Genomic DNA, 24,919 nt, shown 5'->3' with positions numbered 1-24,919 from the left:
AAGGGCAAAGAACCCAGTTGGGGGGGGGACCCAGGGGACTGTGCACCAAGGAAAGGGGGCCCAAGTAAAAGGGCAGGGGCCCGGTTAGGGAGGATCCCGGGGGACAGGGCGCCGAGGAAGGGGGGCCCAAGGAAAAGGGCAGGGGCCCGGTTAGGGGCGATCCCGGGGGACAGGGCGCCGAGGGAGGGGGGCACAAGGAAAAGGGTGGAGGCCCCAGCTGGGGGGCACCCCGGGGGACAAGACTCCCTAGGTATGAACGGAGGGCAGCTGCCACTTGGCGCCCCCAACAGAAGCCCACCCGGGCGCACCCTCGACCAGTCCCGTCCACACTCACAGCGCAGGCTCCGCCGCGGGACCCGGCGTCAATTCAAATCCCCCCGCCCGGGATGGGGAGGGAGAGAGGGGGCGGGTAACGCGACGCGGGTCGCGGACACTCACAGCCCCAGCAGGAACCGACTCCGCCTCCTCCTCCAGCCCGGCTCACAGAAATGCGGGAGGAGCGGAACTGACGCCAACGGCAGCCCGGAGCCTCGCCCGGCCCAGGAGAGCGGCAAAACGGCGCATGCGCCTGCCGGCCCCGAGTCTTTTGCGGTCTTCTCCCTGCCGTTGCTCCTGAGAACGAGGCTACCGGCAAGGCGGGGGGAGGGGAGGCGGTGTGAGAGCCGTCCCAGGGGCTGAGAGAGGTGGGCGGGGGGGCGCCGAGGCTGCTGGGTTACCTGGTGGTTTGGCTGGAGCCAGCGGCTGAGACTGAGGGGTTGTTCCAGGGGTGGCTGTCGTTTGTGTCCTGAGCCCCCGTAAACAGACCCAGACCCCCCCCCCCCCGTGCCTGGTGTTGTACAGACACAAAACAAAGCCAGTCCCTGCTTCAGAGAGCTTACAAGGGCGTTACCATGGGGAAACGAGTCTCCAGCCCCATCTCGTCGGGACAAGACCGTGCCCATGCTCGCTGCTCTCAGCCCCCCCGCCATGGCCCCAGCCAGGGCAGGGGGGAGGCTGCGAGCTCGCTTGGGGCCACTGGAAAAGCTCTGTGACTGTGCTCCTGGCCCCAGCCCGCCTCCTTACCCCGTCTGTGTCCGGTCCCCTGCCCCCCACCCCCATCACACTGTGGTAGCGTCAAGTAAGTTATCACGATTTTTGGTGACTACTGTTCTGTCTAGTGAAGACGGAGCGATCAAAAAGGAGTTATGCCTGGAATTACTTCACAAAAATAGCAGAAGACACTGTTAAATGTAGGCTGTGTCATACAGGCCTGAGGTATGCAAACAGCACCAGAGCAATGCTGGACCATTTGACGATGAAACATCGTTCTGTTTCATGTGATAAAGAAGGCAAAAATCAAACAGTGCTAACCGTGTTTGTTTCTGGCAGGTCAAGAAAATGCAACACACAACGTGAGGAAAAACTAACAGAGTTGTTGTGCGCCATGATCACTACAGATATGCTGCCTGTAAGTGTCGTTGAGGGTACAGATTTTCATGCATGAGTTGAAAAGTTTTGTAGAACCTGAATACTGTGTGCCTGTGAGACAGAAAATAACCTCTCGACTAGAGAAGTGCTATGAAAACTGTGTGAAGTCTGTTTGGGAAAAATTGGAAAACACCGTTAAAGTAGCTTTCACCACTGAATGCTGGGCAGCATTAATTACAGAAAGCTTCATGACTGTCACTTGCCATTATATTGAAAATTGGGAACTTCGATCTGCAGTTGTACAAACCGAAAGTATGGCAGAATGATATACCGCGGAACACCTTGCTGAAAAATTAAATGCTACAGTGGAAAGATGGGGTCTGGCAGACCGTGTCTCGGTGTGCATACACGATAATGCAATCAACATTGCGCTCGCCAACACATCAAGGTATGTTACATGAAAATCTGTCAATTGTTTTGCCAATACTTTTCAGCTAGCCATAAATGATGGGTTTTCTTCAAATAGTGTGGATCGTGCTGTTGCAGCTGCAAGTAGACTAGTTGCACACTTCCACTACAGCACCATGGCTGCAAAAGCACTCAAAAGAAAACACAACTTTAGGTTAAGCAACACCGTGTGATCCAGTCATGTAAAACTCACGGGAATTCAGTATATGACATGTTCAAAAAACTCAGTGAACAAAGGTGGGCTATGACAGCTGTGCTTTCAGATTGTTTTGTTACAGAGCTATCTCATGCCCAAACACTTCAGCTGCAATATGAGCACTGGCAATTAATAGAGGATATCTTACCACTACTTTCCACTTTAAAATGCATACAACGGCCTTGTCTGCTGAACAGTCAGTGTCAATTTCAAATATTTATCCAATTTGCAACCATCTTCTCCAAACTCACCTCAGAAGCAAAGCTCCTGTCGAAAATGGAAAAGTTGCTGATTTCAAGCCTGCTGTTCATTGCTCTCTGGAGCATTGCATGAAACCCAATGATCCTGCCATAACTGCCAAACCTGCATGTTAGGGGGCTTATTCCTTCACCCACTTACTTCCCTGGTCCTTCTCGCATGAACAGAGAGCAACAATACCCGAAGTCCAAAGGTGCAAACAATTCAATGTTTATTGGGGTGAACTTCCAGCAAGCATGATTCCAGTTTCCTTCCTTAGTATCCTCCTTCCCAACTCTGACACCACAGAGCCTTACACCTGTGTCCCTGTTCCCATTCCTGCCCTTAGCAAAACATTATTCCAGTTTCCTTACCCCCATTCCCTGTTCCCATTTCCCCTCTTTAGCAAAACATGATTCCAATTTCCCCACCCCCATTCCCTGTTCCCATCTCCACACCCACCCCCTCACTTCCTGATTGACTGCAGACTATATAGTGAAACTTGAGTTCAGCTTAGCTATACCTTAACCAATCATTTTCCTGAAATTTAACTAACCAATCCTAACATATTGTAACATGATTATGTAACCAATTATATCCCACCACCTTAATTAGTTTACACCCAGCAAAATTAGTTATACAGCAGACAGGAACAATCACAGAACCAGACAGAGATTATACAGACAAACAATAGCAAAGTGGGAACTCTAATGACAAAACAATACAGAAGTGAGGATTTCACATCCCAGCTATTGATAAGTGAGTTCTTGCCAGACAGGATGCTATCAAACTAAGTTTCCTTTTACATTTTCTAGGCACTTCCCTTTCTCTGGAGGTGATAGGCACTATCAGGACAGGATTGTATTCCTAAGAGCCCAATAGCACCTTCTTTCAATGTGACTAGTTTGGAATGTGAGGATGTGACCGTTCGCTTCCCAGCTTATGGCTGCCTCTGCTGCTTAGCCAAAGGCCTTAGCCTAAGAACAGGGCCTCAGACTGTCACAGTAAGAGAAGGCTCTTACACCAGGAGACAGTGATTTTGATTCTTTCTTTTATACCTCTATAACTAGCCAAGTGATACGAATACACCTAAATTCTTAAAGTACAGGCCTTTGCAGACAGGCCTGAATATCTATATCCTAACACTGCACTTATTGCCTCCTTGTTAGATCCATGCCATAAACACATGCGGTTTCTTTTGCTTGTTGTCCAGATCGCTGCTAAATCAAAGCTCCTGCAACTTGCGTCCATGTTAGAAATAGAAGAACCTCCACGTACTAGGGCTGAACCAAGCAGTACTGAACCGGATGAGCGGATAGAGCCAGCGCCAAAAAAATCCATTAAACTGAGAAGAGTGCTATACTGTAGTGATGCTTTTAGGTGAAGATTACACCAAAAAGGAGAATGAGGAGAATGCAGTAGAAAATGAACTGGAAAATTACTTCAGGGAGCCTCGTCCTTCATTGGAATGCAGTCCATTTGAGTGGTGGAAGGTCAATGCATAGCATTTTCCAAGGCTTGGAAAACTGGCAGAGTTACCTTTGCATTCCAGAAACATCTGTGCCTGCAGAACGTGTGTTTTCCAATGCTGGCCTTACTATTAATCAGCTGTGCACAAGACTGATACCAGAGCATGTAAACATGTTAATTTTTCTTAACAAAAATCAGCAGTAGAGTTGAAATTCTAATTGGACTTTTTATGTTTTTGGACAGCTCGGGGATATTATGTAAAAAGTTAAACAAAAAAGTGGGTTTTACACATAAGACTGTCTATTTTTGTTGTTAATAAAGACACTTGACAAAGGTAACATATATGTGCGGTAGATTCATTGTGAACCAGTGGCACGGGAACATTTTCAATAGTGGGGGTGCTTAAAGCCAGCCCCTTTACCCCTATCCATCCCCCCTGGGCTCAGGCTGAGAGCAGGGCCACGTGTCTGGGAGGGGGGGACATGGACAGGGGTAGGGGAGCAGAGGCTGGGGCCACAGCTGGGGAAGGGAGCACAGGGTTAGATGTTTAATTGCAGTAATTCTTCCTCACATCCACAGTATTAACTCCTTGCTGTATTTAGGTCAGGAAAACAAGGCCATATTGGTAGGACCTTTGGAGTATTTTCACCTTCCAAAAGAAGATTAACCAGAGATCACAAGATCAGTTTCCTTCCATTACAAGATGAAGACTATGGTCATTTGTGCTTCTTAGTTTCTCTAAAAACGCTGCAAGATAGGGTCCCATAAACTTCACCAATAAGTAATATATCTGAACTGACAATCATAGAATATCAGGGTTGGAAGGGACCTCAGGAGGTCATCTAGTCCAACCCCCTGCTCAAAGCAGGACCAATCCCCAATTAAATCATCCCAGCCAGGGCTTTGTCAAGCCTGACCTTAAAAACTTCTAAGGAAGGAGATTCTACCACCTTCCTAGGTAACACATTCCAGTGTTTCACCACCCTCCTAGTGAAAAAGTTTTTCCTAATATCCAACCTAAACCTCCCCCACTGCAACTTGAGACCATTACTCCTTATCCTATCATCTTCTACCACTGAGAATAGTGTAGAACCATCCTCTTTGGAACCACCTCTCAGGTAGTTGAAAGCAGCTATCAAATCCCCCCTCATTCTTCTCTTCTGCAGACTAAACAATCCCAGTTCCCTCAGCCTCTCCTCATAACTCATGTGTTCCAGACCCCTAATCATTTTTGTTGCCCTTCGCTGGACTCTCTCCAATTTTTCCACATCCTTCTTGTAGTGTGGAGCCCAAAACTGGACACTGTACTCCAGATGAGGCCTCACCAATGTCAAATAGAGGGGAACGATCACGTCGCTCGATCTGCTGGCAATGCCCCTACTTATACATCCCAAAATGCCATTGGCCTTCTTGGCAACAAGGGCACACTGTTGACTCATATCCAGCTTCTCGTCCACTGTCACCCCTAGGTCCTTTTCCGCAGAATTGCTGCCTAGCCATTCTGTCCCTAGTCTGTAGCGGTGCATTGGATTCTTCCGTCCTAAGTGCAGGACCCTGCACTTATCCTTGTTGAACCTCATCAGATTTCTTTTGGCCCAATCCTCCAATTTGTCTAGGTCCCTCTGTATCCTATCCCTATCTGCCACCATATCTACCACTCCTCCTAGTTTAGTATCATCCGCAAATTTGCTGAGAGTGCAATCCACACCATCCTCCAGATCATTTATGAAGATATTGAACAAAACCGACCCTTGGGGCACTCCACTTGATACCGGCTGCCATCTAGACATGGAGCCATTGATCACTACCCGTTGAGCCCGACAATCTAGCCAACTTTCTACCCACCTTATAGTGCATTCATCCAGCGCATACTTCTTTAACTTGCTGACAAGAATACTGTGGGAGACCGTGTCAAAAGCTTTGCTAAAGTCAAGAAACAATACATCCACTGCTTTCCCTTCATCCACAGAACCAGTAATCTCATCATAGAAGGCGATTAAATTAGTCAGGCATGACCTTCCCTTGGTGAATCCATGCTGACTGTTCCTGATCACTTTCCTCCCGTGTAAGTAAACAATATATATGTAACCCTTCTGCCAGGTGGAGCCAGCAGCAACAAGGGCCGGGTTCAGTATCTAGGGGTTCCTTTTCAACAGTACAACACAAAACCAGCTCGAGCTCCCAGCCAGTGACCTGGGACAATTACACACCACCCCCTGGGCGCCTCTAAGAGGCAATACTTCCCCTCTTGCAAGCACAAGTCTGAGTGGAGCAAAAACTTTTAATAAAAGGAGGGAATTAACTCAGCATTAATTTGGGAAAACACCACAACTAGGGTTCATAAACACAAACCATGAGCAAAAGACCCACCCCCAAGTAAGTTGGGCAGTGTCCTTTTCCCCTCAGGGTCTTAAGTCCAGCAACCCAAAAGTCCCTTTAACATGCCCATCCCTTCTCTGTACCCTACTCACAGTTGCTGTCCTTGGCCAGTGCAGCCCCAGAGGTCAGAGGTTCACCCACAGAGTTCACCTCCCACCCTGAGTGGAAGGTGGGGGAGGGGGAGGTGTAAGGAGGTACCTTACATGCTACACTGCTCGGGGACTCGCTCATCACCCCAACGGCCAGTTGCCACGCCTCTGCGGGGCTAGGCTCTGGCCCTCTCCACCAGCTTCTCTGCTGGCTACTTGCTGCATCTCTCCACCAGCTGCCCTGCTGGCCATGCCTCTCCACCAGCCTCCCTGCTGGCTGCTTGCCACACCTCTCCACCAGAAAACCTGCTGGCCACTTGCCACACCTCTCTGCCAGCTGCCCATCTGGCCACTCACCACCACACACTTAACACAGCTCTCAATGATTTCACCTGTTAGTGGAGGAGCCTCACTGCTAGCACATATTGGGCAGTCTCTTGCAATAGAGACATTGTCCTAAAGTAGGCCTAATACTTAGATCTCAATATCAGTGATTTTAGCTCTGGAGCATGTAACAAAACTCTCAATTGAGTCTAAATTAGCTTTTTTATTACACCATGGAGAGAGAAAGGCTCCAATGGTGTTTAGGCCCTTAAACAAGAACCACATCATCCATTACAAGCACCTATCCTCACCCTCTCAACACACTGGGCTTTGGAACCCATATCCCCTGCCTAATGAGTGCTATTCAGTTGAGGGTGAGTCCCTCCATTGGGGTATGCCAGGTACAGTTCTGCTGCCCTCGGTTCACACAACAAGTATAACAACGCTTTATTACTGCTGCCCCAATAACAAGGAGACTCGGGATCCAACACCAGCTACAAGTGATCATTTGGGTAAGCAATCCCATCATGCTGGGCACCTAGGCAGGGTGGGTGTTTCCATGCAAATGAGATCAGCTTCTGAAGTATTTTTCCACAGCTCACTACTAAATATCAGGGGAGAGCTTATCCAGACTCTTCTTACATATCCAATCGGGCCGGCAGCAGACCCCCAGGCGTGGAGCGGCAGGTGGGATTATGGACAAATTCAAAATGTTGTATGTATCCTTGAAAATTTAAAGTTGATTTGAGACAAAAGTACTTAATCTTCAGAAATGCTGGATTTACAAAAATATTTAGGGATAGTAGGGATTTAGTCTTTAGGGATAATAAAAAATTAATAAATTGATACATGTAATCAACACACAAACAGCAGGTTACCTCTGATTTGCTTTGTTTTAAACTATCCAACAAACCGCATTGATACATGTACTCTGTGGGTAAATATTCAAGAATCTCTGCAAGTTGTGTATTCAATAAGCTGAGTAATACAACAAAATATGTGAAAGAAAGTTACAAAAACATTGGCAGTGAAAAGTGATTACCAAAATCCATAATTTAAGCAGCTTCACCAACATAACCTGGGCTCGATTTCTAAAACATCAGGAAAACAGAACATTAAAGTACACTCAGCAATCTTCTGTTAAATATCCTGTTCTCTATTTTATGATTAACATAATTTTTCATCTCTATTTATGCAAGACATTTTTTGTTTTTTATTTTCCATAACTTAGGATAAAAAAATTTACCTAGCTCTTGAAAGTTATAGGAGGTAAATGCAGAGAACTATTCATTACAGGGCACTCTGCACCATTTAAGCCCTCAAAGTGGTTAGGAGCGCAAAGGGGTTTCTGTACGCTCTGCATTCTGGAAAGGGACTTTGTGTCAGACCTTAACAGGCTGGTTATTAGAGAGACAAGGTGAGCCAACACAGCAACAACAACACTGCACTGAACAGGCTGGAGCAGATATGGTTGCTTGGCAGGAACCAAACAGAGGGCTAGCAAATCCATATTAAGATTTGGTGTCCTAGAAACCTCATATAAGCGTAAGCAGAGTCTGAATGAGCTCTCCGCTGACGTCTAGTGATGAGCTGTGGAAGAGGACTTCAGGAGCTGATTCATTTGCATGGGCACACCCACCCTGCCTATAGGCTCAGCATGATGGAATTGCTTGTCCAAATGATCACTTTTGGCTGGTGTTGGATCCCCAGTCTCCTTGTTATTGGCGCAGGAGTAATAAAGCGTTCTTATCCTCATTGTGTGAATCAAGGGCAGCAGAACTGTACTTGGCATAGCCCTATGGAGGAACTCGCTCTCAACTAAATAGCACTGTAACAATGCTGCCTCTGGTGGGACACAACTGAGAGTATCAATTCATGACAAATTGTCTAGAGTAGGGTAGTTGTAGCCTAAGGCTGGGGTTCCTCCATGTATAAGGCACACCGAAGTAGAGAAGACTTTGGTTTTACCACACTGGCTAACCATAAGTCACACAAGCAATTCCCTTTAATACTCCAGTTTCCCAGTATCACCACCAGCACTACTTCTTATGGGGATGACTGGTTATGAAAATCTATACCCCAGTAAAAGAAAAAAGGTTCTCCTGATCCTAAAGGATCAAGCTCCAAACCCAAATCAATATTTCAAGTCAGATCTTACCCACAAATCACGCTGTTACCAATCCTTTAGAATCTAAAATCTAAAGGTTTATTCATAAAAAGAAATATAGATGAGAGCTAGAATTGGTTAAATGGAATCAATTACACACAGTAATGGCAAAGTTCTTGGTTCAGGCTTGTAGCAGTGATGGAATAAACTGCAGGCTCAAATCAAGTCTCTGGAGTACATTCACAGCTTGGATGGGTCATTCAGTCCTTTTCTCAGAGCTTCAGTTTGTAGCAAAGTTCCTCCAGAGGTAAGAAGCAGGACTGAAGAAAAAATGGAGGGGTTTCCAGGGCCTTTTATATCCTCTTGCCATGTGGCCTGTGCTTCCTTTGTTCCAAAAACAAGCTACCCAGCACATTGCATGGAAAAACCTTAGCGTTCTGTCCATAGGCATGTCCCTGCATGTGTTGCTGAGTCACAAGGTGTATCTGCCTTCTCTCAGTGGGTCAGTTGTATAGCTGATGGTCCTTAATGGGCCATCAAGCAGGCTAGGGAGTGCTGACGCCAAATTCTATAGGGTGTCACCCAGAAGCACCTTTTTAAAAGGCATCTTTTAAAAAGTGGAAGTCAAATCCTAGTGAAGTAAATAGAAAGGAGCATAAACACTGTCAAATTAAATGTAAAAATGTAATAAGAAAAGCCAAAAAGGAGTTTGAAGAACAGCTAGCCAAAAACTCAAAAGATGATGACAAATTTTTTTAAGTACATCAGAAGCAGGAAGCCTGCTAAACAATCAGTGGGGCCCCTCGTCGATCGAGATACAAAAGGAGCACTTAAAGACGATAAAGTCATCACAGAGAAACTAAATGAATTATTCGCTTCGGTCTTCACGACTGAGGATGTTAGGGAGATTCCCAAACCTGAGCCGTCTTTTGTAGGTGACAAATCTGAGGAATTGTCACAGATTGAAGTATCACTAGAGGAGGTTTTGGAATTAATTGAGAAATTTACCAGTAACAAGTCACTGGGACCAGATGGCATTCACCCAAGAGTTCTGAAAGAACTCAAATGTGAAATTGCAGAACTATTAACTTGTTTGTAACTTGTCCTTTAAATCAGCTACGGTACCCAATGACTGGAAGACAGCGAATGCAACTCCAATATTTAAGAAGGGCTCTAGAGGTGATCCTGGCAATTACAGACTGGTAAGTCTAACGTGAGTACCAGGCAAATTAGTTGAAACAACAGTAAAGAATAAAATTGTCAGACACATTGAAGAACATAAATTGTTGCGCAAAAGTCAACATGGTTTCTGTAAAGGGAGATCATGTCTTACTAATCTATTAGAGTTCTTTGGGGGGGTCAAGAAACATGTGGACAAGGGGGATCCAGTGGACATAGTGTACTTAGATTTCCAGAAAGCCTTTGACCAGGTCCCTCACCAAAGGCCTCTTATGTAAATTAAGTTGTCATGGGCAGGGGTGGCAGATTTGTAGAAATTTTGGTGGTGCCCAAACTCCGCCCCCCCAAACTCTGCCCCCCACCTGCCAAAGGCTCTGGGAGGGAGTTTGGGTGGAGGAGGAGGTCTGGGGTGCAGGCCCTAGGCTGGGGCAGGGGATTGGGGTGCAGGGTGCAGGCTCTGGGAGGGAGTTTGGGGATGGAAAGGGGTGCGGAGGGAGGGGGTGCAGGTTCTGGGAGGGAGTTTGGGGATGTGAGGGGGTGCGGAGGGAGGGGGTGCAGGGGTGAGGGCGGTGGGGTGTGGCTGCAGATGAGGGGTTTGGGGTGAGGGAGGGGCTCAGGGTAAGAGTAGGAGTGTAGGGGGTGAGGGCTCTGTCTGGGGCTGGAGGGCTTCAGGGATTAGAGAGGCTCAGGGCTGGGGCAGAGGGTTAGGGTGCGGGGGATGACGGCTCTGTCTGGGGCTGGAGTTGAGGGGTTTGTGGTGTTAGGCTCAGGGCTCAGGCAGAGGGTTAGGGTGTGGGGGGATGAGGGCTCTGGCTGGGACTAAAGATGAGGGGTTTGTGGTGTTGGAGGGGGCTCAGGGCTTGGGCAGAGGGTTAGGGTGTGGGGGGATGAGGGCTCTGGCTGGGGCTGGGGATGAGGGGTTTGTGGTGTTGGAGAGGCTCAGGGCTAGGGCAGAGGGTTGGGGTGCAGGAGGGGTGAGGGCTCTGGCTGGGGGTGTGGGCTGTGGGGTGGGGCAGGGTTGGGAATGAGTTTGGGGTGCAGGCAGGATGCTCCGGGACAGGAGCCAGAGAGGAGGACTCCCCCCAGCCCTTTCCCTGCCGGCAGCAACTAGCTCTGGGGGAGGAGCCCCCCTTTCCCAACCCCCCCCCAGCAGCACACTCACCCCCACCACTGTCACTGCATGTGCTCCTAGGGCCCCTCTCAGGTCCAGGAATCTCCCTCATCTGCCCTGTGGTGGGTGCCCAGGGGGTGCTGCATGCACCTCCTCCCCTGCTGTTGCCCCTGACTGTAGCCTCACTGGGGGTGAGGGATGGGGCTGCCTTCTTGCCCAGAATGGGGCAGGAGGAGTGACTGTGGGCGGGGGGGCCCCCTGTGCTGGTGGAGGGTCCCGTCGGAAAAGGGAAGAGTCTGAGGTGGAAGGGCGGGCTCAAAGTCAGTCTGCCCTGGCTGTCGAGATGGGGGTCACTAGGACCCTGCGGCAGAAGTTGCTGCAAGGAGGCAGCATGGAGCTGCACGGAAGATGCAGAGGCAGGGACGCTCTGCTCCAGGGCCCAGGGAGGCGAGCGGCGGGGGCCAGGGGCAGCAAGATGGGGCCGGGGGACACTCAGGGGAGGCACGGGGGCAGGTGGGGCCGGGGGGATACCCGGCCCCAAATATTGGTGGAGCTGGGCCCCTGGGCTCTGAATATTGCTGGTGCTAAGGCACCACGTGGAGCTATAACTCGCCGCCCCTGGTGGTGGTATAAGAGGGATGATCCTTTCATGGACTGAGAACTGGTTAAATGACAAGGAACAAAGGGTAGGAATAAATGGTAAATTTTCAGAATGGAGAGGGGTAACTAGTGGTGTTCCCCAAGGGTCAGTCCTAAGACCAATCCTATTCAACTTATTCATAAATGATCTGGAGAAAGGGGTAAACAGTGAGGTGGCAAAGTTTTCAGATGATACTAAACTGCTCAAGATAGTTAAGACCAAAGCAGACTGTGAAGAGCTTTGAAAAGAACTCACAAAACTAAGTGATTGGGCAACAAAATGGCAAATGAAATTTAATGTGGATACATGTAAAGTAATGCACATTGGAAAAAATAACCCCAACTACACATACAATATGATGGGGGCTAATTTAGCTACAACTAATCAGGAGAAACATCTTGGAGTCATCGTGGATAGTTCTCTGAAGACGTCCACGCAGTGTGCAGCGGCAGTCAAAAAAGCAAATGGGATGTTAGGAATCATTAAAAAGGGATAGAGAATAAGACAGAGAATAACTTATTGCCCTTATATAAATCCATGGGATGCCCACATCTTGAATACTGCATACAGATGTGGTCCTCTCATCTCAAAAAAGATCTACCGGCATTAGAAAAGGTTCAGAAAAGGGCAACTAAAATGATTAGGGGTTTGGAACGGGTCCCATATGAGGAGAGATTAAAGAGACTAGGACTTTTCATCTTGGAAAAGAGGAGACTAAGGGGGGATATGATAAGAGGTATATACCATCATGAGTGGTGTGGAGAAAGTGAATAAGGAAAAGTTGTTTACTTGTTCCCATAATATAAGAACTAGGGGCCACCAAATGAAATTAATGGGTAGCAAGTTTAAAACAAATAAAAGGAAGTTCTTCTTCACTCAGCGCACGGTCAACCTGTGGAACTCCTTGCCTGAGGAGGTTGTGAAAGCTAGGACTATAACAGGGTTTAAAAGAGAACTGGATAAATTCATGGAGGTTAAGTCCATCAATGGCTATTAGCCAGGATGGGTGAGGAATGGTGTCCCTAGCCTCTGTTTGTCAGAGGGTGGAGATGGATGGCAGGAGAGAGATCACTAGATCATTTTCTGTTAGGTTCACTCCCTCTGGGGCACCAGGCATTGGCCACTGTTGGTAGACAAGATACTGGACTGGATGGATCTTTGGTCTGACCCAGTATGGTCATTCTTATGGTCTTATGTTCTTAAGCACAGCACAAGTTTGAAATACAGACAGTATAGAGCCAATACTTACAACTTTAAACACAAAAATGATAAATGCATACAGATAGCACAATCATAACCAGCAAATGATAACCTTTTCATGGACACCTTACGTGACCTCCTTTGTACAAGATTTGGTGCCACTATAGAACCTTGGTTGCAACAATGGGCTATATGGTCAAAGTTCATGTCAATAACGTCACAAGCACTTGCTAGGAAGGGAACATGGGTTCCAAAAACCCATGGGTGGTGTGCGTTCTGCTTGAGGGTATCAGACATTATTTGACCCTTCCTTTCGCCACTGTGCAATAACAGCTAATTTAGATTCAATTGAGAGTCTTGTTACATGCTGCTGAAATCACTGATATCTAGGTTTAAGTATTAGACCTGCTTTGAGACAGCATCTCTGATGCAAGAGACTGCCCAGTGTGCACCCATAGTGAGGCTCCCCACTAAAAGCTGAAATCACTGAGAACTGTGTTAAGTGGTGGGCCCTGAAGACATCTTGGTGAGCGGCCAGCAGGATGGCTGATGGAGAGGGTCAGAGCAGAGCCCCACAAAGAGGGGCAGCAAATGACTGCCTGAGCAGTGGAGTGAGTAAGGTGCTTCCTTACTCAGGGTGGGAAGTGAACTCTACAGATGCACCTCTGAATTCTGGGTCTGTACTGTCCAAAGACAGCAACTATAAGTGGGGCACAGAGAAGGGACATGCACGTTAAAGGGACTTTGGGTTGCTGTACTTAAGAACCTGAGGGGAAAAGGACACTGCCCAACTTACTTGGGGGGTGGGTCTTTTGCTCATGGTTTATGTTTATGAACCCTGTTTGCAGTGTTCCCCCAAAATTAATGCCACAAGTTACTTCCCTCCTTTTATCAAAATTTTTTGACTCCTCTCAGACTCTGTGCTTGCGAGAAGGGAAGCATTGCCTCTTAGAGACACCCAGGGAGTGGTGTGTAATTGTCCCAGGTCACTGGATGTGGGCTCAAGCCAGTTTTGTGTTGTATTGTTGAAAAGGAACCCCTAGATACTGAACCTGGCCCTTGTTGTTGCCAACTCTGACTGGCAGAAGGGTTACATAAGCTACAATAGTCCATCTCATTGGCTGGAATTGCAGCCTATGAGAAGTTATGTTGCCACCACACACCCCTTCCCAGTTTGAGGGGGGATCTACCACTCAATCCATTTCTTATACATTCAGAATGTGTGTGGGGGCGGGGGGTTTACCCATAGTTCATAAACTGCATTCACAGGTTAAAATATTACTGTGTTTTAGATCACAAAAGTAATCAAGTTCCACATCCTCTGCTAAAATGAGATGTCTATAAACTACAATAAGTTTTGATAACCTAAAGAAAACCTTATACAACCATTCAGTTGCCTATTAAACAAATTTCACATAGGTTTTCATGTAAATACAGCTTATTTTCTACAGTTTACTACAACTCTTATGAATCATACTGCTGATAATAGGAATGATCCTGCAGAACATTGTTAGACCATTGGTTTCAATGGGAACCAAGGACACCAACTATCTAGCAGGAGGTGCTAAGCACCTTGCAGGATCAGGGCCAAGGTTACCAAGAAGCTTGTTAATAAAGATGCTGAAGTATAAAGGTTCTGTATACAATCTACTTTGCAGAACACACTTAGCACCAGCTTGGCACATGTACAAAACTTGGCAACATGCAGTTAAGCAAAACTGCCTCTATATTCTCAGTCTGGGAGAAATTCACTTGTGTGTCTGTATGTTTTTATAAGTACTCTATGTATTATATTGCGTCAGCTCCATTGCTCTGAGTTTTAAATGGTCTGGGAACATTTTATTAATTAAGCCAGTACTGACAACCTATATGAAAACGCTGCAAAACACCTCTGGACTGCACAAAATGTAGAAAGCCTTATAAGCCAGTCACTGTCAAAGCCAATTTTAGAAGTACTTAATGAGGCTGTTAAGAATGCTGGAGACACAACTCAGTTTATGTGAATCCACATGGCTGTTGCATCATACTTTCTATTTAAGCAAGAGATACCACAAACTACAAACTGGAGGCCAATGTTAAGTGCATTGTCATTTGTTAATCCTGAAGTTGGGCACTGGTTTCGAACAAGACTGACAAATGCTTGCTATCTTTCTGAAAAAACTCAGCTGACTCTCTAGAAGCATGGGGTGCAACAGTGAAAGACCCAGCAGTTGAAAAAATGAAGAACTCTCTCACCATATTCAAAAAATGTGCATACATGGCTGATGAATGCACCAATGCAAACAGGCATCAAGTATTAAGTCATTGCATATGTTATCTTGATGTCCATGGTAGGCCAGTAGATGCATTCTAGATGTTCAGGTTATAGAAGACACATCAGCTGCGTCTGTGACATCTTAGAAGAGTTAAATGCTTGTAAATTGAACCCCAAATAGATGGCTGCTTGTATATTTGATGAAGCTACAAACTTCTCTGGAAGACATAGTAGAGTACAAGCTTTGCTCAGAGAAAAGTGTAACCCTAATCTCTCCTATACACACTGCAGAGGCCATCTACTCCAGCTAGCGTTAGTGTAAGCTGCAGAATCTTCAAAAGACATTTAAAAGCCATAACTGTAATGGCTTTTTCATACTTTTTTTCAACAAAAGTCCAAAAGGACTGAACATCTTGGAAACAAATAGAAGATATATTGGGATTGAAGTTCAAATTAGTCCAACCAGGGAAAACCTGCTGGCCTTCTCCATGAGCGATTCTTGGCTGTTGTCTTAAAATTACTGCAATCATTATTACTGGCTTTGGAAAGTATCCACTAAGATAGGAAAGATCTAAGTAGTGAGGCTGGTGGACTACTTTTATTACTGAGTTCAGAGAAGACTATCACCATTCTCTCTCTTTTCAGAGTAACAGCCGTGTTAGTCTGTATTCGCAAAAAGAAAAGGAGTACTTGTGGCACCTTAGAGACTAACCAATTTATTTGAGCATGAGCTTTCGTGAGCTACAGCTCACTTCATCGGATGCATACTATGCATCCGATGAAGTGAGCTGTAGCTCACGAAAGCTCATATTCTCTCTCTTGTAAGTCTACTGTTGAAATCACTTGGGTCATTAAACAATGTCATCCAGCCATCTGCTACAACGGTAGCAGATCTTTGTCCAGCAATAGAAGCTACCCTTGGATCAATCAGAGATATCCATTGAAAACGTACTGGAAGAAGCAAAGACTTCAGTCCAGAAGTTGACTAATGAAGGTACTTATATTGACTCCTTAAGTGAAGAGGACAAGAAGTGTTTGTGAAGACTGCTGAAAAAGTACACAGACTTGATTCTTACAAATCTACAATAGTGATTTCTGGATTCTACTCAACCTCTACATAGCTTTTACAGATGCCTGTCTTATAAAACACCTACAGTTGAGGGGATTGAGGCACTACCAGCAATGGGACTGCTATGTGATGAGGACAGAATAGAAAATTTTGAACACAGAGTGGAATATCGTACGACAAACAAATGAAGATTTAACTTCAACTTCTTTGTCATCACTAGTGGTTCGACCCAATCTTTGTGCTATGTTTCTTGGGATGAAAGAAGTAGGAATTCGTATCTTGATACTCCCAATCACAACAGCTACAGTTGAGCATTCTTTTTCCTCATTGAATAGAATTTTGTGTTCTGAAAGAAGTCATCTTCTGCCTGATCATGGGCATATCATGAAGGACTGGAAGTAACGGACACATAAGAAAACACCAAAGAGGGCAAAATTACAACAAGAAATCAAGAAGGATGTAGATGTAGTGCTTCATAGTAAGCTTGAGTAGCCAATTTTAATGTTTGTGATGATTTTAAAACATGAGTTAAATCTAATAAAATGGTCGTGAAACATCTTTCAGTTTTTACTATGGTGCCATACAGCTCACCTTCGCCCTCACGGTCTCAACCTTCATTGGCCCTCACCCCCCCTGAATATTCCAAAACCCTCCAAATTTCAATTCCTAGGGAAAACACTGGCTTCCTACTTTTAGCGTAGGGTGTACCTGCGTCCAGGGGTCATCCTCAATCTCCCCAGGATATACCTCCAAGGGTAAGGGTAGCAGCTCCTCAGTGTCGGGAGTGGCAGGGCTCTCTAGAAGCTCGTACAGGCTCTCGGGGCAGCCACAGTTCTCCTCGGTGTCCCGCTCCAGCAGCAGGGAAGACGCATCTGTCTCCCTCAGCAGCTCCTCCCAACAGAGGTGCTGGGTCAGCCTTTTATATTTCTTCTTCCTGTCCTGCCCCTCTGCTTCCGGCATATGGTGCATGGTCCTCCTGGCTCTGCCCACCAGGTGGCTTGTGGCATTCCCTCCATGCCTGTGAGGGAGGCCACGCCTCCTGGATACATAGGATGCTCCTTAATAGCCTGTTTAATCTTGAGAGGCCTCCTTAATGGGCAATGGTGGGGGAACAATTCCTGTGCCTGGGTTCACAAGTTCAGAGCAAACGGTTTCAAAGTTTTCAAGCAAAGCTTATATAATTCCTTATAGCTAGGGCCCTACCAATTTCACAGCCATGAAAAATGCAACCCGGACCGTGAAATAAGCCCTTCCCCATGAAATCCAATGTCCCCTTGTTCCTAGGAGTGCCCCAGTCAAGGAGGCTCCTTGCTCCAGCTGGGCTGGGGCGGGACAGGACTTCTCCATCTCCTGCACAGCTGCTCGGGGGGTGGGGGAGACCAGACTCACCTCTGGGTGCCTCCCCCTGCTGCAGGATGCCCAGAGGTTCCTGCAACTGGAGAAGACTTATGGAGTTGTGTCTGATTTTTCCTGTGTTGCTGGGAGCACCCCAGCAGGGGGCTCCTACCTGCTAATCCAGGCAGGGCTGGGGCAGGACAGGAATTGCTCTTTCCCTGCAGGGCTACTCTTGGTTGGATTTCTTTCCCGGCTGCAAATAGCAGTGCAACCCTTCTTCCCCACTCACTTCCTGTCCCCTTCCCTTTGCAGCTGCCTGGGGAGGGGACATTGTACAGGGAACTGCTCCTCATCCTTCCACATGCAATTATTAATTTATTTAAATTAAAAATGAAAAGAAAGGTGACGCACTTGACAAAAATTTTTGATTGACACTTTACATGGCAAATCACACTCAGGGCACTTGGTAGATATGGACATTGGGGAGATTATGTTGTGCTATGATCTCAATTGACTGCCTACCAGAAGACACATGCAATTATTGTAAAATGAGTGTCCAAAGTAAATTAAAAACCTCAAAAATGGTTACAGCAGTGGATCATGTGAAAGAATTTGGAAGCCAAACTTTACATGCTGATGGTGACAAAGCATTTTGTACAAACTGCAATGTTTCATTGGCTCACACACGTCGGACAATGGTTCAGTGCCACTTAGACTTGGAAACCCATCAAAGCAGAAAGACGGCTGCAGATAGTGCACTGTTGGTAAATGAAAAGTTAAAAAAGCAAAAAACAATGTCTTCTCTTTTTAAGAAGACGACAGAGAGCTCTTGAGACCCGTCATTCAGCTAGAATGGAATTGTGGATGCATTTGCAAATGCTAATATGCCGTTGGAAAAACTTGATCACCCAAAGCTCGATGAGTTGTGCAATGGAATGTGCAAAATGCCGGTTGCTTACCAAGTCCGAGTAAGCTACGACAGGACTACCTTCCAAAGGTTTTCGCTACACATTTTGAGGTGATGAAATCTCAAATTAACCAGGGTGGATAAAAATCAATGATTTTTTCAAAAAAAATTTTTAAAATTGATTTTTTTATTTAAATCGGATGTTTTTGATTAAATGCTTTTTGAGGAAAAAACCTATCTAAAGATAGTTTTAATTAAGATACATTATAGTGCAAAGATATCTCATCATGGAATACGGATTATAAATTCTAATTCTACAGTATGAGACAATATAGTCATGTAATGTTTAAGAAAAGTTTTGTAAATGAGTTCCAATAGTTCATGGATTAGGGACCCAATCTTATGGGGTTCCAGGGGCTTCTGTATAGATTATTTAGGTTAATCTTTCTATCTACCCAATGAGACTCAGTGCTCAGTCTAGAAGATACCATCAGAGATGCTTAGTTTTGCAGTTCTCAAACTGTGGATTTGTGTCTCCAGAGATGATATGCTTGTTAACAGCAAAAATGTTTTTAAATAAATAAATAATATAATATAGAGAGGTGAGAAATAACAGCCTCAACCCTACTGTCCCTCTGCAATTTGTGTACACAGAGTGAATCCCTTACCTCTCTCTAAAAGTGCAAAGTTTCAAAAAGTTCAGAAGATTGTTGGTGGCGGAATAGATCTGGACAAGGAGGAGAAGTCTGGAGATAAATGTGAGAAGGGACAGGCAGTAGAAACAAAAGTGAAACGGTTTGAGCAGCATATTCCAGAAGTCTTGAGGTCTTTCTGAGTGTAGCCTTCATTGATTTGAGATCTACCATACCATTCTCTCACTAGAAGGGAAAATCTATCATGGCAGCAGGGTGTAAAAGAGGCCCAGTTTGGGAATATTTTAATGAAGTTCCTCAACCTGGAGATAAATGTGAGAAGGGACAGGCAGTAGTCTGTAGATAAATGTGAGAAGGGACAGGCAGTAGTCTGTAGATAAATGTGAGAAGGGACAGGCAGTAGAAACAAAAGTGAAACGGTTTGAGCAGCATATTCCAGAAGTCTTGAGGTCTTTCTGAGTGTAGCCTTCATTGATTTGAGATCTACCATACCATTCTCTCACTAGAAGGGAAAATCTATCATGGCAGCAGGGTGTAAAAGAGGCCCAGTTTGGGAATATTTTAATGAAGTTCCTCAACCTGTGGGTAAGACAGGCATGTGTGCAAAATGCAAATAGTGCAACAAAGAAATGCAAGGCCTGGTTGCCTGAATGAAACAACATCATGAGAAGTGTTCTTCTCAGGAGGAAGCTGTGTTGAAAATGGTTAAAGGAACATGTCTGAACATGCAGGATCTTCAGGTTGGTAAACTTTTTTATTTCATACTTCTTTCTTAAGGACTGCCTGTCTTCCTTCTGGACTATTCTTGAATTCTCATGTTTGAGCAAAAAATATAGTTGTTACTCTATGGTACTATCATTTTAGATGCAGTTGTGATAAAAATTAAATAGCTGAAATAGGCAGATCTTCCTTTTACAATTTCACCTTTAAAGTAGTACTGAGTGTCTGTGAAGGCAATCAGTAATACTAAATGAGCTGTATGGTAATAATAATTAAATAACTGCATTAACTTATTTTGTTTAGGAAAATCCATCCTCAACATACAGGATTCTGAAGACTATCCACCTTCAAGATCACCATCATTTTCAATAGTTTCAGAATTATCTGCCAATGATAGTGTTTCAGTCAAATCATGTACGTCACATAGTCACAATATATCACCTGTAGCAAAAAGAAAAAAAAATCTCCATCATCCAGAAACAACCACAGATAAACTTGTGATAAGAACCAGCAGATTACAAAAAAGGTAACTGATGAAAAAATTTCCCAGTTTGTTTATGCAACAAACTCTCCTTTCCGTAAGATTGAGAACCCACACTTCATTAACATGGTTTAGTCATTAAGACCAGGATACAGTCCACCCAACAGAGCAGATGTCGCAGGCAAATTGCGGATAAAGTGTATGAAAGAGAAATTGAGCAGTCTGCAAAAGGTCTAGAGGGTGAAATTGTTAACCTGAGTCTTGATGGGGGAGCAATGTCCACAATGGTCCTGTTGTATGTGCTTGTGTGACAATAGAAGAAGGGAATGTCTTCCTTACAGAAACAACTGATACATGAGGAAATGCACACACAGCAGAATACTTGCAAGAAGTAGCAGTGAAAGTTTTAACAAACTGTGAAAAAAAATTCTAATGTCTAGTGCGCAGCTTGGTCACAGACAATGCTGCAAATGTATCCAAGATGAGAAGAAATTTAAAAGAGAGTGAAGAAAGTCCCAAGCTAACAACATACGGTTGCAGTGCTCATTTCATGCACCTCTGAGCCAAAGACTTCAGTGTTCCAGAAATAAAGGCTAATGTTGTTGAAATTACAAAATACTTCCGTAACAACAACTTTGCAGAAGCTGCTCTGAAAAAAGTGGGAGGAACCAAGCTAACTCTCCCACAAAACATGCGATGGAACTCAGTAGTGGACTGTTTTGAGCACTATATCAAGAACTGGCCTAATCTGATGACAGTTTGTGAACAAAATCATGAAAAAATAGATGGCACTGTCACAGCCAAAATTCTCAACATTGGGCTTAAGAGAAATGTTGAACACATGCTGAGTACCCTGAAGCCTACTTCTGTAGCCTTGAACAAAATGCAGGGAAATAGCTGTTTTATTGCTGATGCTGTTGAAATTTGGAAGGAACTGAGTGAGATCTTAAAAAGAGAAATATGCAATGACAGAGTTAAATTACAAGCATTAAAAAAACAAATGGAACAAGCACTATCTCCAGCTCATTTTCTAAATACTTGGTACCAGGGTCATAGAATATCAGGCTTGGAAGGGACCTCAGGAGATTATCTAGTCCAAGCCCCTGCTGAATACAGGACTAACCCCCAATTTTTGCCCCAGATGCCTAAATAGTCCCCTCAAGGATTGAGCTCACAACCATGGGTTTAGCAGGCCAATGCTCAAACCACTGAGCTATTCCTCCCTGAAGTCAAACCTTAACTGCTGAAGAGGAGGAGCTCGCTATGACATGGACATCCAGCAATCATCCTTCCATAATGCCTACTATAATAAACTTCAGAGCTAAGGGTGAACCATTCAAGAAATATATGTTTGCTGATGATGTTTTAAAGAAAGTCACACCACTGAACTGGTGGAAGTCACTTAAGCATTTGGATTCAGAGACTGTTGAAGTGATAATCTCACTTTTAACAGCAGTAGCCTCTTCTGCCGATGAAGAAAGAATATTTTCTTCCGTTGGACTAATTTATTCTAAATTGAGAAATCGTTTGGGACCTGAAAAAGCAGGAAAGCTTGTTTTTCTTTTCCAGATTATGAACAATCAGGAAAATGAAGCTGAAGACGACTGAGTTAGTTGCAGAAGCCAGTATTTTAAGTTTCTCATGTTGACTTGGTTGACATAGTAGATTTAATTTGGGGTTTTTTTTTTTAAATATTTAATTTAACTATTTTAGTTAAAAACAATTTTAACAAAAACAAACCTGGTTTTAAAAAACTTGAATGTTTAACTAAATTCAAAAACTCATATGCTTGTTTTGTTAAAATATTATATGTTTACTGTTGAATAAAAAAATCCAGAATACATAACGTTCTTTTAGTTAAATAAAACAATTTAAATGTCTGTCTGGTGATGTTCTCCTCCTAATACAGCATGGCAAGAAAATCCTCCAAATATTAATGATTAACCTGTTGAATTGGAGATAGTTCACCTCCCAATGACTTCATAAATATCTAGTTCAATTACCTTTGGTAAATGAAATAACCAAACAATCATTCATTTTCTGACAGAGCTGTAAAACTAACCTGAAAAGTTTTCAAAATAAATCGCTTAAAAATATATAGTGTGTACCTTCTAAAAATGAAACCTACATCTATCTCTGAGTTGTGAAGAATATATATTAAGGTCATAACAACCAACAAGAATGCACTTTTATGTAGAAATCCATGATTAAATCGAGTCTTCCCGACTAGTGATTAAAATCATGATTTAAATCAATTTGATTTAAATCAAATCCACCCTGAAATTAACTCATGTGAGTCTTTTGCAATTATTTTGGATGAGTCCACAGATGAGCAAGACAACTAGGTACTGCATGTTCTGTTTGATTTTATTTCTGGCAAGGCCGAAGATGTACAGACAGGAAAGCTAACAACAATGCTCGCTGACTGCATTTATTTGGATGCTGTTAACTACAGTACAGTTTCTCAAGGGATAATTAAAACTGTTTCAAAATACAGTGCGAACTTTGACAAAGTATCTGCTTTCTTTAGTGACAATGCAACTTACATGACGAAATCTTTCAAATTGGTTGTCTAAGGTCTAATGCCAAATGCTGTCCATATTACATGTAATGCACATATAATTTCTCTTGTCAGCGAGCTGTGGAGATGTGAGTTTGGTAAAGTTGATAAACTGGTCAGCTACATTAAAAAGATCTTTAAACACTGCCCTAGCCGCAAACTTCGAAACAGGCAGCACATTGCGAACACTACTAAAATGACTAAAATTGGGAAACAAAAAATTGCACTTTCCCCAGAGCCAGTCATTACTCATTGGAATTCCTGGTTTGGGGCTCGACAATACCATGCAGCCCAGCTGAAGTACTACTCTGAGTTTGTCTCAGAAGAGCAGACACTGACACCGAAAACGCAGGTTTTAACAGAACTGTCAACCCTTCTAAACCATGCTCAGCTGAATGAGGAAGTTCAGTTTGTTACCAAGAATGCCACAGGACTCAAGGACTTAATCACTTGGTTTGAATCTCAACATGTCACAATCCACCAAGCGTACAACAAAGTAATGGATGTACTGTTCTGGATGGAAGGACAGTCAAACAAAAATCATTCTGACAATGCTGAGTTAAATGCCAATGCTCAGCAGGTGTTTTCTTGCGTGGCAAAGAAGCTCAGACAATACTACTGCTATGGGGAAGAGTCAAGCGATGTAGCAAAAACAGCTCAAACGTTTCAAAAACTTGCAGCAGTGTTCTAAAAGCAGTGCATATTTTTAACCCTACACAAATGCCTGTTAATGGTGGATTTAACCTCGCTTAATGCAATTCCTGGCTTTGATAAGAACTGTAGGCTGAAGATGCCTGCTTACCAAAAGATTGCGAAAGAAGCAGATTGTAGTTTGCCTGTGCGACAGTTTTGGAACTCAGTGGAAGGCAGAATCCCGCATCTTGCAAGGCTAGCTCAGCGCTGTCTGACAATGCCAACAAACTCCATGGATGCAGAGAGAGCAGTGTCTAAACAGGGACAGGTGTTTTCAGCACAGAGACAGGGAATGAAGAAATACATGGTTGCTGGATGCTCCATGCTGACATTCCAATTGAGATCACTACCCTACAAACTCTCAGTTGCTGGTATCTCCAGTCGGGGAGTTGAGCCCTGAGTATTATTTGCTGCTGTAAAGTGTCAAACAATAAATCCTCTCAAGTTCACATGACATTTATTTATTTTATTTAAACAAGCTAATAATTGCATCTGGAAGGGGGGCACACCCTGTACAGTGACCCCCTCCCCCTGCAGCTGCGGAGTGATGGGGGCAAGAAGTGAGTGGGGGGTAGGGGTGCGGAGCCTTGTGAAGCTGGGAGAGGTACCCAAGAGCAGCCGTGCAGAGGAAGAGCAAGTCTTGTCCCTCCCGAGCCGGTCAGCACTAGCAGCTAGAAGTGCCTGGCTGGGGCATTCCCAGCAGCACGGGGGAGATCAGACCCACCTCCACCTCCAGGAACCTCCTGCGGCTGCAGGAAGCCCTGCGGTTGCTGCCTTCAGAGTCCAGCTCTGAAGGCAGCACAGAAGTGAGGGTGGCAATCCCATGACCCCCCTACAACAGGTTTCAACTCCACCCACCCCACAATCTCCTTTTGGTTTGGGACCCCCACAGTTATAACAGCGTGAAATTTCATATTTAAACATCTGAAAATGTGAACTTTACCAATTTTCAAATCCTATGGCAGTGAAATTGACCATAATGGACCATGAATTTGGTAGGGCCCTATTTATAGCATGGAATACAGACATTACAAATAAGATTAATGCAGCAATGTACAAGCTGATAAAAACTAAACACATTCTGATAAGACTAATACCTATTTTTAACAAAACTAACTAACAGGTGAGCTGCCTTGGTTTCCAGCTTTGAGTTTGTCGGTTCTTAGCTAATGCCTACAAACTTGTGCAGAGCTGGCATTTGGTTATCAGCATTACAATTTAAATCAAGGCTTCCTGCTTACTGATTTAAATCATGATTAAAATCTGTGATTTAAATTGCTTTAATTTACATCAATTCAGACTGTTTGAAAGTGTAGAGTTTTTCACCTTCTGCCAAAACCCTTGGCTTCCATCCAAGAACGCTTGAATTTTTAAATCCTGACCTCACCTGCTGTTCTAATGCGGTATCGCTTGTATTTTATAGATTTATTTAAAGCTTTT

General features: G+C 44.5%; 1 protein-coding gene and 1 pseudogene across 3 annotated transcripts in view; one reads left to right on the top strand and one right to left on the bottom strand.

Moving 5' to 3' along the window:
- TRAPPC9 (trafficking protein particle complex subunit 9) overlaps window positions 1-536 on the bottom strand; it is an 806,604-nt gene extending 806,068 nt beyond the window's left edge. The window contains exon 1 of one of the 3 annotated variants that reach the window (XM_074943804.1): window positions 439-536. The gene's annotated coding sequence lies outside the window, so the exon portion shown is untranslated. Of the gene's footprint in view, window positions 1-334 lie in introns of all 3 variants that reach the window. The other 2 variants (XM_074943805.1, XM_074943807.1) reach the window with 2 other exon arrangements.
- A 354-nt stretch (window positions 537-890) lies between these two features.
- On the top strand, window positions 891-4,107 carry LOC141983516 (E3 SUMO-protein ligase ZBED1-like; annotated as a pseudogene).
- Window positions 4,108-24,919: the final 20,812 nt, after the last annotated feature.

The sequence above is a fragment of the Natator depressus genome, chromosome 2, assembly GCF_965152275.1.
Source record: "Natator depressus isolate rNatDep1 chromosome 2, rNatDep2.hap1, whole genome shotgun sequence".
NCBI lineage: Eukaryota > Metazoa > Chordata > Testudines > Cheloniidae > Natator > Natator depressus.
Note: the sequence above shows the minus strand (reverse complement) of the source record. Positions and strands in the feature narration are given on the sequence as shown.